At 54.1% G+C, this 14313-nt stretch overlaps 1 protein-coding gene across 1 annotated transcript in view; it reads left to right on the top strand.

Annotated features, from left to right (window-relative positions):
* KDM4B (lysine demethylase 4B) overlaps positions 1 to 14313 on the top strand; it is a 177050-nt gene that overhangs the window by 34365 nt on the left and 128372 nt on the right. The window contains 1 exon segment of the mRNA XM_030796980.1: positions 13667 to 13749. The gene's annotated coding sequence lies outside the window, so the exon portion shown is untranslated.

The raw sequence follows: 14313 nt of genomic DNA, 5'->3' as shown, positions 1-14313 counted from the left end.
TTGCCCACGCTGGTCTCAAACTCCTGGGCTCAAGCAGTCTTCCTGCCTTGGCCTCCCAAGCAGCTGAAATTACAGGTGTGAGCCTGTAATTAATTAGCCACACCTGGCTAATTAAAAAAAAAGTTAGCTGGGCACGGTGGCTCACACCTGTAGTCCCAGGACTGTGGTAGGATCACTTGAGCCCAGGAGTTTGAGACCAGCCTGGGCAACATGGTGAGACCCCCATCTCTACAAAAAAGAAAAAAAGTTAGCCAGGCATAGTGGTGTATGCCTGTGGTCCCACCTACTCAGGAGGCTGAGGTGGGAGGATTGCTTGAGCCCAGGAGTTCAGGGCTGCTGTGAGCTACGATCACACCATTGTACTCCAGCCTGAGTGACACAGCGAGACCCTGTCTCAACAAAAGTCACATTTCTGAGTCTTTACTTTCTTTGCCTCTCGATTAGAGCTGTGGTTGGAAAGCCCTTTCCGTCTCTGGGGCTGGAGAGGAGTTCACCTCGTTTTTTTCTGGCTCTCGTATGATTCCTCCTTTATACTCACATTCCGATTCCACCGCCATTCATTCTCGCAGATGGTGCGAGGTGGGGACCTCGCTTTATTGTTTTCTAAATGGCTACCCTGTTGTCCCAGCTCCATTGATTTAAAAAATCCCTGCTTGGGCCGGGCATGGTGGCTCACGCCTGTGATCCTAGCACTTTGGGCCCAGACGGGCGGATCACCTGAGGTCGGGAGCTTGAGACCAGCCTGACCAACATGGAGAAACCCCATCTCTATTAAAAATTGGCTGGGTGTGGTGGCGCATGCCTGTAATCCCAGCTTCTTGGGAGGCGGAGGAAGGAGGATTGCTTGAACCCGGGAGGCGGAGGTTGTGGTGAGCCAAGATCGTGCCATTGCACTCCAGCCTGGGCAACAAGAGCAAGACTCTGTCTCTAAATAAATGAATAAATAAATAAATAAATAAATCCCTGCTTGGCCAGGTGCAGTGGCTCACACCCGTAATCCCAGCACTTTGGGAGGCTGAGGTGGGTGGATCCCTAGAGGTCAGGAGTTTGAGACCAGCCTGGCCAATATGGTGAAACCCCGTCTCTACTAAAAATACAAAAATTAGCTGGGTGTGGTGGTGGGCGCCTGTAATCCCAGCTACTTGGGAGGCTGAGTTAGGAGAATTGCTTGAACCCGGGAGGTGGAGGTTGCAGTGAGCTGAGATTGTGCCGCTGCCCTCCAGCCTGGGTGACAAGAGCGAGACTCCGTCTAAAAAAAAGGTCCCTGCTTACCCCACTGCCTTGGGAAACCCCCTCTGTTCTCCACACAGGCTCTGTATATGCCTGAGTCTGTGTTTGGTCTTCCTCACCTCTCCACAGCAGGTCCGCCCCCTGGGTTGTTGGCCACGGTCAGATGCTGAGCCGCTGGAGAATACTGTCTCCTGCCTGGGCACGTCTGGCTCCCCTCTGCGTCCTGTTTGGTATTATTTTTTAGGGTTTGTGCATTTCTCTGTGTACTTTGGTACACAAATGCTTCTTTGAAGTTAATACGTGGCAGTAATGCTGGCACTGGGGACGGCTAGGGCGGTGGATGGCCTGTGTCCTGGAGGGCGGGTGTGCTGGCAGAGACTTGGGGATGAGGTTAAGGATTCTTCTGGGGGAAAGAGACTCGTGGGAACCCCTCCAGTGCAGCGGCCTTGCCGTTTCCACACGCCGGCCCCTGGCACTTTCCACCATTCGCGTGCCCGGCGCCCAGCCCTTGCCCTGCCACAGGCCCTCGCTCCCTCCTCATCTGGCCTGGAGTGCATGGCCCACAGTGGGCCTGTTCTCACCGTGCATCCCGCCAGCTCCTTGGCCCCTCTCAGCCCTTGCTGCCCCCTGGGCTCATGCACCTCTACCCACGATCCGAAGATGGATTGTCACGCCCAGGGGTCCAGGCCCATCCCAGCCCGGCAGCTTCCTAGAGCAATGCCCTCAGCCAGGCATGTTGTCTGGGGACTCTCGGCAGTGTCTAGAGACAGCCAGTCCCTGTGACCCGGTGTGCACATGTGCTGCCGTGCACATTTCAGCTCCCCAGTTTCATGTAGTTGAGAACGCTTGGCTGTGAGATGCATCACGGCTCTGTGCTCCCTGGGAGTCCCCATACCCCTGTGCGGTGAGCGTGAGAAGTCACCCACAGAGGGGCAGGAAGGCAGTTATATTTTAGTGGTCACAGGTGGGCAGTACCCCTGGGTGTTGGGCAGAGGCCACCCCTGCTCCCCTCTGGAATACACTCCCTTCTGTCCAGGCAGCCCTCAGATTACAGCCCCCAGCCTAACCCCAGAGACATGCAAATGTGGGACAGACGCAAGGCTTTGGTGCCGGAACCAGGAGCATCCCGGGCAAAGTGAGACGAGCTGGTCACCTCCTGCACAGTCTCCCACTTCCCCAGGGTTTAGTCTCCCATCCCCTGGAACTGGTAACCCTTCTAGAGGTACCCGTGTAGCGTCTTCCTTTTCTGCGTGCTCTGTGTGTGCTGGCCTGTCCTGCGGCCGTCACCTGGCAGATAGCTGCTGTCCCAGGGATCCAGCACAAAGCTTGGAGATGTGTCTGTGCAGCCCACTCCGTGGCAGTGTGTGGAGTTGATGGTGGACTTCTGTCGCCCCATGACATCTGAGGCTACAGGAGTGGCCTGTAGAGGTGTTGGTGGCCAGGTGGGACAAACATGGAGAACACAGATGCCTGGGGCAGCTGGCAAGAAGGGGCAGGTGCTTTTGAAAGAAGAGATGTTACCAAACTGTCCTTCCCAGCGGTGCTGCCAGGCCACTGGGGCATAGATCAGTGGGGGCACCTGTTCCTCCATGGCCTCTGTGACCTGCCGGGTCATTGGACTTGCTGGTCTGTGGCTGAGTGAGCCTCCTGAGTGACAGGATGGTGACAGCTGCCACTTAGGGGACCTCGTTGAGCTTCCTGAAGACCCCATGAGGAGGGTGTTAACATGGGGAGCCCCCTTTACAGATGAGGAAACTGAGGCCCAGAGGTGGGGGCCTCACCCTCGTCCGGGCCTCATGGTGGGTGGTGGGGGGTCCACCTTCCTTTATTTGCATGTGGATATGCAGTTGTCCCAGCACTGTTTGTTGAAACACCTTTTCTTTCTGCATTCAGTGGTCTTGGCACCAGGCCTTGGGGGACTGTGCTCTGTACCATGTCCCCACCCAGGACCTCCCTCTAAGAGTGATCTTAGAGGCTACAGGGCCACGGGGGAGAAGGTCCCCACCATTCTCCAGCGGCCGCCTCGCCACACAGCTGGGAGGGATGTGGGGTAGAGAGCCCCCTGCTTGGCACTGGCCCTGGGGGTCTAAGTGGTATGGGGAGCAGGCGTTGCCCCTGCAGTCACCACGTCCTCCTCTGGCGGAGGTGAGTGGTGATGCCGGGTCACAAGAGGTGGCTTCTCATCCCAGTGGTCTCGCGCTGCACTCCAGGGCCTCCATCACCTGATCTGGGGGCTGTGGGGGTCCTGGGAGAGGGCTCATGGGTAGGGGACAATTTTTGATGTTCCCTTAGGGAAGGACAGAGAAGAAGGATGGGGGCTGGTGGTGGGGGCAGGGAACCCGGATGGTGCTGGTCCCGCCTCCCTTCCTTCCGTCCCTGCTGCAGGCCTGCCCTCTTCATGTCTGACTCCCTGCAGCCTCTCCCTGTCCCCGTCTGTCCCGCTACTACTGGAACCCCACCCTGCCTCTGGGTAGTGTGCACCCCATCCTCAGAGCAGAGCCCCCATCCCCTGGGCTTGTGGGGGCTTCACTTCCTGCTGTCTCCCCGCAGCCCGTGGCCATTCTGCTCCTCCCACCCCTCCTCGCTGTCCTGCCCGGCAGTCCAGGCCCCTCCACTGCATCTTTCTGACTCGTGTTGCCACATCATCTGCCCCGGCTGGGGTTTTAGCTCCCTGGCAACTGGAAATGTGTTGGTTAAGATACGGTGAGTTAGGCCGGGTGCAGTGGCTCATGGCTGTAATCCCTGCACTCTGGGAGGCCGAGGCAGGTGGATCACCTGAGGTCAGGAGTTCAAGACCAGCCTGGCAAACATGGTGAAACCCCGTTTCTACTGAAATTACAAAAATTAGCTGGGCATGGTGGCGCACGCCAGTCATCCCAGCTACTTTGGAGGCTGAGGCAGGAGAATTGCTTGAACCTGGGAAGCGGAGGCTGCAGTGACCTGAGATCATGCCATTGCACTCCAGCCTAGGCAACAGAATGAAACTCCATCTCAAAAAAAAAAAAAAAGATATGGTGAGTTAAGAGGGTAACCAGCCCTGGAGCTGACAGCCTGGGTTAGCACCTCTGGGACTTGGGACGGCCTCCATGTTCCACTCTGTGAAGTGGGAGTGACAGCAGTGCCTTTCTCATGGGGCTGCTGGGAAGTGACTCAACGAGGAGCACCAGCAAGGGGACACCAGAGCGGGCCCCAGCCACCTCCTGGCAGAAGCATGGGGCTCACGAGGCAGGGTGGGGATGGCGGGGACCAGGCGCAGACCTGGGCAGGGACCTGGGCGGAACAGGGGAGGCGGAATCTTCTAGAAGGGCTTTGGGGGAGGGCCTTGCCCCCACCACCCCTTGTGAGCACCCCCTGCCAACCTCCATCTCCCATTTGAGAGTTGGGAAACGTAGCAAAGTTATCTCAGGACTGGAATATGAATGGCAGCTCTTGGCCAGGCTCTGCCATATCGGAGAGGGTTCTAGAAGGTCCTGGAAGCCCACTGGCTCCTCTGTCATTTTCGGCATGGTTTTGGCCTCTCCTCTTCTCCCTTGCTTCATTGCTGTGATGTCAAGCATCTCTTCCCGTGACTGTTGACTCTTTCTGTATCTTCTTTGGAGAAATGTCTGCTCCATCCTTTGCCCGTGTTTTCTGTTAGGTTGTTTGTCTTTTGTTGAGTTGCAAGAGTTGTTGACATATTCTGGATGCAAGTTCCTTTTCAGATAATGTTTTGCAAATATATTTTCTCCTGTTTTGTACATTGTCTTTTCACTTTCTCTCTCTCTCTTTTTTTTTTTTTTTTTTTTTGAGACTGAGTATTGTTCCATCTCCTAAGCTGGAGTACAGTGGCACAAACATAGCTCACTGCAACCTCCGGAGTCCCAGGCTGAAGCGATCCTCCCACCTCAGCCTCCCGAGTAGCTGGGACTATGCGTGTGCACCACAATGCCTGGTTAATTTTTTTCTTCTTTATTTTTTGTAGAGATGGCATCTCGCTGTGTTGCCTAGTCTGGTCTTGAACTCCTGTGCTCAAGTGATCCTCTCACCTCGGCCTGCCAAAGTGCTGGGATTATAGACATGAGCTGCCATGACCAGCCAAGTCTTTTCACTTTCTTGAGACTTTTGCAAACAATTTTTCTTTTTCCACATCCACTTTTGGTGTTTTAGCCAGAAACTTTGCCTGATCCAAAGCCACAAAGGTTTAATTCTATGGTTTTCCTAAGAGTTGGATAGTTCTGGGCTGGGTATACTAGCTCACATCTATATGCCCAATGCTTTGGAAGGGTGGGTTGGGAGGATTGTTTGAAGCCAGGAGTTTGAGACCAGTGTGGGCAACATAGCAAGATACTGTTGGTACAAAAAGTTTTTAAAAAGAGTTTTGTAGTTTGGGCACTTACATTTAGATCTATGACCTATTTGGAATTAGTATAAATATATGGTGTGAGGTAAGGGTCCACCTTCATTTTTTGTGTGTGAATATCCAGCTGTCCCAGCACTATTTGTTGAAAAAACTGTTCTTTATGCGTTGAGTGGTCTTAGCACTGTTGTTGAAAATCACCTGACTTCTAGTGTGTGGGTTTATTTCTGGACTCTCAGCTTTCTCCCATTTATCTAATGTCTGTACTTATGCCAGTACCATGCTGTCTTGATTACTGTAGGTTCATCACTGTGAATTTATTTTTTGTCTAGTCTTGAGTGTAGACGTTAAGGAAAAATAATATGGTTCTTACATTAACATATAGGGACCCAGATTAGCTGATGAGACTACAGCCTTCTTAGTTGGGATCCAGAAAACCCTGGCTGTTCCCTGCCTCCTTGTTTCTTCTTTTTCTTTTTTTTTTTTTTTTTGAGACAGAGTCTCACTCTGTCACCCAGACTGGAGTGCAGTGGCACAATCTCAACTCACTGTAACCTCTGCCTTCTGGGTTCAAGCCATTCTCCTGCTTCAGCCCCCTGAGTAGCTGGTACTACAGGCCTGTACCACCACACCTGGCTAATTTTTTTTTTTTAATATTTTTAGTAGAGACGGGTTTTCACCATATTGGCCAGGCTGGTATTGAACTCCTGACCTTGTGATCTGCCCGCCTTGGCCTCCCAAAGTGCTAGGATTACAGGCGTGAGCCACCGCGCCTGGCCCCTGCCTCCTTTTTTTTTTTTTTTTTTTTTTCCACAAAGATAAGAGTTTTGCTGTGTTGCCCAGGCTGGAGTGCAGTGGCATGATCTCGGCTCCCTGCAGCCTCTGCCTCCCAGGTTCAAGCAATTCTCCTGCCTCAGCTTCCTGAGTAGCTGGAACTACAGGTGGATGCCACCATGCTCAGCTAATTTTTGTATTTTTGGTAGAGATGGGGTTTCACCATGTTGGCGAGGCTGGTCTCAAACTCCTGACCTCAAATGATCTGCTCACCTTGGCCTCCCAAAGTGCGGGGATTCCAGGTGTGAGCCAACACTCCCGGCCTATTCCCTGCTTCCTTTATTGAGCCATGCCACCTTCCTCAGTTGGATTTTGGTATCAGTAAGGATATGAAGGTTTTGGTGACATATTTCTAAATAAGAGGCTATTTCCCTAGGATGCAGAGGTTGGTAACAAATGTCAGCTTTTCAATTCTTTCACTCAAGAAGGATCTGCAACTTGAATTCTGCAGGTTTGGTCTTCAGTGGGCTTGAAAGTGGATGGGATGTGGTGGTGCCCACTTGGTTTTCTGATCACCTTGGCTTTTTACGGCCTGACTCTCCTCTTCCAGTGAAAACCTGCTATGCCCTGAGCTTCAGAGGACAGAGGTCCAGGTGGTTGTTTGGTTTGGTCTTTTTAACTTTTTATTTTGAAATAATTTAGACTCACTGAACTGTTGCAAAGATAGCACAGAGCGTTCCTGTGTACCTTTCACTCAGCCCCTAATGTGAGCATCTTATGTAACCACAGAATGCTCAGAAATTAGCCAATTCCATACTACCATGCAATTTACTCAACTATAGATTCTTTTTTTTGAGTCAGAGCCTTGCTGTGTCACCCAGGCTAGAGTGCAGTGGTGCCATCTTGGCTCACTGCAGCCACTGCCTCCCAGGTTCAAGTGATTCTCTTGTCTCAGCCTCCTGAGTAGCTGGGATTACAGGTGCCCTCCACCACGCCCGGCTAACTTTTGTATTTTTAGTAGACGCAGGGTTTCACCATGTTGGCCAGGCTGGTCTCAGACTCCTGACCTCAGGTGCTCTGCCTGCCTTGGCCTCCCAAAGTGCTGGGATTACAGGTGTGAGCCACTGCACCTGGCCTCAACTATAGATTCTATTAGAACCTCACTAGTTGTCCCACCAACGTCCCTTTCCTGGTCTAGGACCTCATACAGGACCCCACTCACCGTTTAGTGTCATAGGCTCCTCCAGGTGTGCCAAGGCCTCCATCTTGCCTTGACTTTCATGACCTTGGCACTTCCAAAGAGCACCAGGCAGGTGTTTTGTAGAAGGAACTTCCCTTGGCTTTCAGACGTTTTCTCATGGTTAGCCTGGGGCTCTGAACTTTTTAGAAGCATGCCATAGGGCTCATGTTGCTCCTTCCCTGTGCAGCGTATCAGGAGGTGCGTGTGGCTGATGTGGCTGATGTGGCTCAGCATGGTGGTGGTGACCATGGCTACCTGGCTGAGGCGTCGATCAAGTTTCTCCACTGCAAAGTTACTCCTTTTCCCTTTGGGACTTTGAGCCTGTGAACATGTCCTGTTCCTTCAACTTTTGCCCACCAATTTTTGCATCTCCGCGTGGCTTTTTCCTGCAGGAATTATTCCTGTGGTGTTGGAATGGTGATTTTATGTTATGCTTATTCCTTTGACACTTACGAAGGAGAATTCTTCTGTGGAGGAGAGCTGTCCCTCTTCCCCGTTTATCAGTTGCATTTTATTTATTTATATATTTATATTATTTATTTATATTATTTATTTATATATTTTTGAGACAGAGTCTCACTCTTTTGCCCACGCTAGAATGCAGTGGCGCGATCTTTGCTCACTGCAACCTCCGCCTCCCAGGTTCAAGCAATTCTGCTTCAGCCTCCCGAGTAGCTGGGATTACAGGCGCCCACCATCACACCTGGCTAATTTTTGTATTTTTAGTAGAGACGAGGTTTCACCATGTTGCACAGGCTGGTCTCGAACTCCTGACCGCAAGTGACCCACCTGCCTCGGCCTCCCGAAGTACTGGGATTACAGGCATAATCCACTGCGCCTGGCCCTCGATTGCATTTCACATGTTCTCTCAGGAAAGCCATGTGTTTGTTTTATCCCATGGGTTGTAACGTGATGCTATCATTCATCCTGGTGCTGGGGTAGATGGTCCTCGTTTTGGCCATCGGGAGTCCCTCACGTGTCATTTCTGCCCGCTCCTGTCCTGTCAAGCCTTCCCTTCCTCTCTGGTCCTGCAGGGCGATCTGGGCTCAGCTTGTATATTCTGCCCCAGCCCTGGAATTGACCACGTGTCCTGCAAGGCGCCCTGTTTCCTCATAGTGGAGAATGAGATTTACAAACCGTGGCCTGGGTGCTGGCCGTGCTCGATGCTATTGGGGCATCATTGCTTCTAGGTTTTCTCTGCTGACAGGGCTTGGAAGTAGGAACGCTAACCCATGTGTATATGCACATCTGTATCTATCTCACTGTCTCTTTTCCAAAGCTCCTGAGTTCATACTCAGGGTGCTAGAGTGTTCATGTCGTGGGCCCTTCTGAGGCTTTGGGTGTCCACCCCCAACCTGTAAGGGGTACACAGAGCCCCTGGAAAAAGGAGGACCTTCCTGTGGGGCTGAAGACTTGGGTGGGAGGCAGGAAATGACATGTCCCTTTTGAAGGCCACTTGGGGCTTGTGGCCGTGGGAGAGGCAGGCAGGGCCGGGCACTGGGCCATCCCAGGTCAGGTAACCTCGCCAGGCGTGCAGGTGAGAGGATCCCTTCCTTCTGGTTCAGAGACTCCTGTTTTTGGACCTGTGCCCAGCCCCAGGAAAGAGGTAGGCAGTGTGGTCTGGTGCAGGCCCAACTTTCTGAACCCACCCGAGGGTCAGTCCTGGGGGCTCCGGTGACTGGCAGCCCCATGGCCAAGAGCACCTCCTTTTGGTGGGTTCTTGGGGGCCAAGTTCTGTGGTCCGCAGGCCTCTGTGCTGTGGTGCCGCTGTCTCCTTCCTGATTCCCGCTGGTGGTCTTTTCTTCCGCCCCACCTGTGGGTCTTGGCGGAGGGGCTGGCAGAGCTGGCACTGCATCTGAGGCTGCCCTCAGGGTCAGCGCACGTGCGGGGCAGTGGCTGTTATGTAATCGGCAGCTCATGCTGTTTGGGGGCGTTGTTGTCCGATGCCTTGGGCTGTCACTGCAGGCTTTTGTCATGCTGCGGTGGGCTCCCCTTGCCAGTTCTATTCCTAGTGCCCAGAAGCCGCAGCAGGGTCGACAGGCTGGGCCCATGGCAGGACGCAGTCAAACCTAAACCACCTGGGTCTTCCCCTCCTGGCAGTTAATAGAACTTATTTTTTGGAGCAGTTTTAGATTTACAGAGAATTTGGGCAAGTGGTAGTGAGAGTTCCCATCTCTCCCTGCCACCCCCCACCCGTTTCCCTTGTGGGAACGTCCTGCCTATTGTGGCGCATTTGTCTCTTGATTAACACGTTGTTAATGACACTTCACACTTCATTCGGATTGCCTCTGCTTTTCCCTAATGGAATTTTTTCTGTCCCAGGGCCCCTCACACCGGGATCCCTCGTGGCCCGTGGCCGTCTCCTCAGGCTCCTCTGGGCTGGGACCGCTCCCCACATGTTCCCTGTGTTTTGTGCCTGGACAGTGTTGAGGGGGCTGGCTAGGCAGATGGTAGGGCGCCCCTCGATTGGGGTATGTCTGGCGTTTTGCTCAGGCTAGCACGGGGTGGAGGCTGTTGGGAGGACTTCAGAGGTAAGGGCTCTTCTCATCACATCCCGGCGAGCGTCAGGACGTGGGTTGGACGCTGTGTGGCTGGGATGGGGTTGGAGCCGTGTGGCTGTTGCTGCTGCCCTGACGGCCTAGCTGCAGGGGTTCGTCATCCTCTCCCCAGGACGCTGTCCCCCAACTTTCCATTTGTGCACTGATGGAAGGAAGTCACCGCATAGCCCATGCATAAGGAATGGGGAGCTGCCTGGGCCCCAACCCCTCGTCTTCCCTTCTGGAGGGGCAGTGGAGGCAGGCTAGCCCGGCCTCTCATCCATTGCGGATGGGGGCCAGGGTGGACAGAGGCCTAGGCTCGGGCTGTGCCTTGAGAACTGGGGCCTGGCCTCAGCCCTAGAGCCTCCAGCCTCCCAGCTTGGAGTGGGCGCTTTTGGGGCCCCAGGAGGGAGGGCAGAAGGACCCGTGGTCTTGGTAGCACCGGGCTGAGGTCTGTCCACCTGAGAGCCTCAGGGTCTGGTGGCTTCCATGCCTTCTTGACCAAGTGCCGAGAGTTGGGGTGGCCCGTCGTGCAGCTGGGGAGAGAGCTGTACAAAGAGACAGTTACTTGTGGCAGGGGAGACCCAGGATCCCGTGGGGACCTGGTGGCAGCCAGGAGCAGCAGGTCCCAGGGGAGAGGCCTGGGTGGCCCCTGGGAGTGGACAGGTGCTTGCCTCTGCTGAAGTCAGGGAGGTGCCCTTTGCTGCTGTGACAAATGGCCTCAGACACAGTGGCTGAAAACAGCACCCGTTCATTCTCTCCCATGCCTGGAGGAGAGAAGTCTGACATGGGCCTCCCTGGGCTAAAATCATGGTGTGGGCAGGGCTGTTCCTTCTGGAGGCTCCCGGAGACAGTCCATTCCTTTCCCTTCCCAGCGTCTAGAGGTGTCCGCATCCCTCGGCTTGGGGCCCTTCCTCTGCCTTCACAGCCACAGCGCAGCCTTTTCCAGGCCTTGACTCTCATCCTCTGGCCTCCTCCCACAAGGAGGCTGTGAGGACATTCGGCCTTCCGGATCATCCCCTATCTCAAGATGCCTAATTCAGTCCCATCCGCAGAGCCCCTGTTGCCATGGGTGGTGAAATAGTCCCAGGGTCTGGGGGTTAGGACGGGGGCATCTTTGGGAACCATTGTTCTGCTGCCCACAGCTGCATGGAGGGATTCCGGTCCTCGGGTTCAGCTGGTGACAGTGTCAGGTGTAGGCCTGGGCAGGCGGGAGAGGTCATGAAGCCCTTTGCAGGGCACTTGGCCGCTCATCTGGCGCAGGGGAAGAGGCACAACCTGCGGCCCGGCACTCTGGGACCTGCTGTTCCCTTCCTACCCGGGGTGGGGCCTGTGGGAAGATACGGAAGTCGGGTGAATGAGCCGTGCCCAGTGATTTTAAAAAGCAGATTAAAATAACATAGAAAATGTCAGAGCTCACTGCGTGCTCTAGGGCATTTGTGAAACTTGCATTATTTATTTTTTTGAGACAGGGTCTCGCTCTGTCGCCCAGGCTGCAGCCTTGAACTCCTGGGCTCAAGCGATCCTCCTGAGGAGCTGGGACCACAGGCACGTGCTACCACACCTGCAAAGTGTTGTGTTGTTTTGTTTTTGAGACGGAGTCTGGCTCTGTTGCCCAGGCTGGAGTGCAGTGGCACGATCTCGGCTCACTGCAAGCTCCACCTCCTGTGTTCATGCCATTCTCCTGCCTCAGCCTCCCGAGTAGCTGGGACTCCAGGTGCCCGCCACCACGCCTGGCTAATTTTTTGTATTTTTAGTAGAGACGGGGTTTCACCGTGTTAGCCAGGATGGTCTGATCTCCTGACCTCATGATTTGCCCACCTCGGCCTCCCAAAGTATTGGGATTACAGGCGTGAGGCACTGTGCCCGGCCTAAGTTTTAAATTTTTTGTAGAGACAGAGTCTCACCATGTTGGCCAGGCTGTTGAGACTCCTGGCCTCAAGTGATCCTTCCTCATCGTCCTCCCAAAGTGCTGGCATTACAGGTGTGAGCCACCGTACCACTTGGTGTTATTTAAAAGTCCTAGTGAATTGTAAAAAGTGTACAACTTTGGGAGGCCGAGGTGGGTGGATCACAAGGTTAGGAGTTCGAGACCAGCCTGGCCAGCATGGTGAAACCCCGTCTCTACTAAAAATACAAAAAATTAGCCAGGCGTGGTGGCACACACCTGTAGTCCCAGCTACTTGGGAGGCTGAGGCAGGAGAATTGCTTGAACCCAGCAGGCGGAGGTTGCAGTGAGCCGAGATCGCGCCACTGCACTCCAGCCTGGGTGACAGAGCAAGACTCCGTCTCAAAAAAAGTACAACAAAACCAGGGCCACAGGGGGCGAGCTTCTCTGCCCTGGAGGTTGGGCCCACCGAGGGGATCTTAGAGTTGCTTCTGAAGTGAGAGTTGGCATTAGCTGAGCAGAAGGAAGCAGAGGGCAGCCTGAGCTGAGAGCCAGTACCAGTGGAGCTCTGAGACGAGGCTCGCAGGCCTGGGCACCCACCGAACCCCAGGTGGGTGGGGTGCCAAGTCCAGTGGGAGCTGCAGGTCAGGTTGTGAAAGTCCTTTTTTTTCCCTCGACGTAGTCTTGCTCTGTCACCGAGGTTGGAGCGCAATGGCGTGATCTCGGCTCACTGCAACCTCTACCTGCCAGGTTCAAGCGATTCTCAAGCCTCAGCCTCCTGAGTAGGTGGGATTACAGGTGCACATCACCACGCCCGGCTAATTTTTGTATTTGTAGTAGAGACGGGGTTTCACCATGTTTCACCATGTTGACCAGGCTGGTCTGGAACCCCTGACCTCAGCTGATCTGCCTGCCTTGGCCTCCCAAAGTGCTGGGATTCCAGATGTCAGCCACCGCACTCCGCCGTGAAAGTCTTGATATTGGCTGGGGTGGTGGCTTATGCCTGTAATCCCAGTACTTTGGGAACCCAAGGCAGGAGGATCACTTGAGGCCAGGAGCTTGAGACCAGCCTGGACACTATAGTGAGACCCTGTCTCTTAAAAACAAGAAAGTCTTGGTGTCACATCCAAAGTTTGGGGTTCCGTTCCGCATCCATCCTACAAGTGTCTGGGCGTCTCTGTGTCCAGGACTAAATTCAACGCCTGGGCTGTGCCTTGGCCCCTGTGCGGTCACAGCCCCTGCCTCCCTCTCTCCCTGTGCTCTGTCTCTCGGTGTTGGGGGGTGGGGGAAAAACTGGGTGCATTTTCTGCACTTTTCCCCTTGGAGGAAGCAAAACTTCTTGAAAATCTCTCAGTAGCTGTCTGCGTCTTAAGGCCTCCAGAAGCTTCTTTGGTTTCATTTGACTGTTCACGGGTACTCTCGCTGCCTTGGCCCCTGGTTTTTAGGAGCTAAGCTTAAAATGGGCCCTCATTGGAAAACTTGACTGGGTAAAGTGCTTATAGTTATGGATTTTTGTGTTGTTAAAAATTGACAAGAATGTGGAAAATCTGAATAAAGGCAAGCGTCCTCGGGCTGCGTGCAGCTGGTAGGAGTCGAATTTAGAATTAAAACTTGAGCGTGCAATCAATTTAGTTAATCATGCTTTTATTTGCATGTTTTAGGAAGCATCACCGTTGCTGGAGGCACCTGACAAATCCTGGCGAATTTTTGGAGCATCTCCGCCCAGGAACCTCGCCATCCAGAAGTAAGTAACACAGGCCCGGCCCCCAGGTGGCCCCACAGGACCAGGGACCGGAAGGCTGTGGCCTCTTCCCTGGGTGGCCCGCCAGGGAGAAGGTGGTGGCCTGCCTGGCTCTGAATTCCCGGGACGTCCAGGCGCGAGCTGTGCTTAGACAGGAGCCTGCGGGCCGTGGTGGGGAGGTTCTTCTTCAAGTTTCTTCATGAAGCCTGTCTGCTTTGGGCTTGCATCTCGCCCTTCGGCATCGAACCTCCCGACCCGCACTTCTAGAAACCGCAAAAGCTGCGGCTCCTCCTGCATTTCGGGTGACACTGGGGTTTCCCAGGACCCACTACCCTGTCTGCATCGGCCCTGGGGATACCTGAGCTCACGGGGCGTTCCCCCATGCACTATCAGAAGTGGGGAGCAGTTAGAGCAGGGGTCTCTAAAAGTGGGAGACTCCGTTTTAAATGCCTTTGAGATAGTTCCACCGCCTGGCCACCCCAGGTTCAGTTCCTTTTCTTGTGTCTTTCTTGTAAGCCAAGGACGGCGGGCTTAAAGAGGTGCCTCTGGTGGCAGCCCAGGGGGACC

This window comes from Nomascus leucogenys, chromosome 17 (genome assembly GCF_006542625.1).
Source record: "Nomascus leucogenys isolate Asia chromosome 17, Asia_NLE_v1, whole genome shotgun sequence".
NCBI classification, from domain to species: Eukaryota; Metazoa; Chordata; class Mammalia; order Primates; family Hylobatidae; genus Nomascus; species Nomascus leucogenys.
Note: the sequence above shows the minus strand (reverse complement) of the source record. Positions and strands in the feature narration are given on the sequence as shown.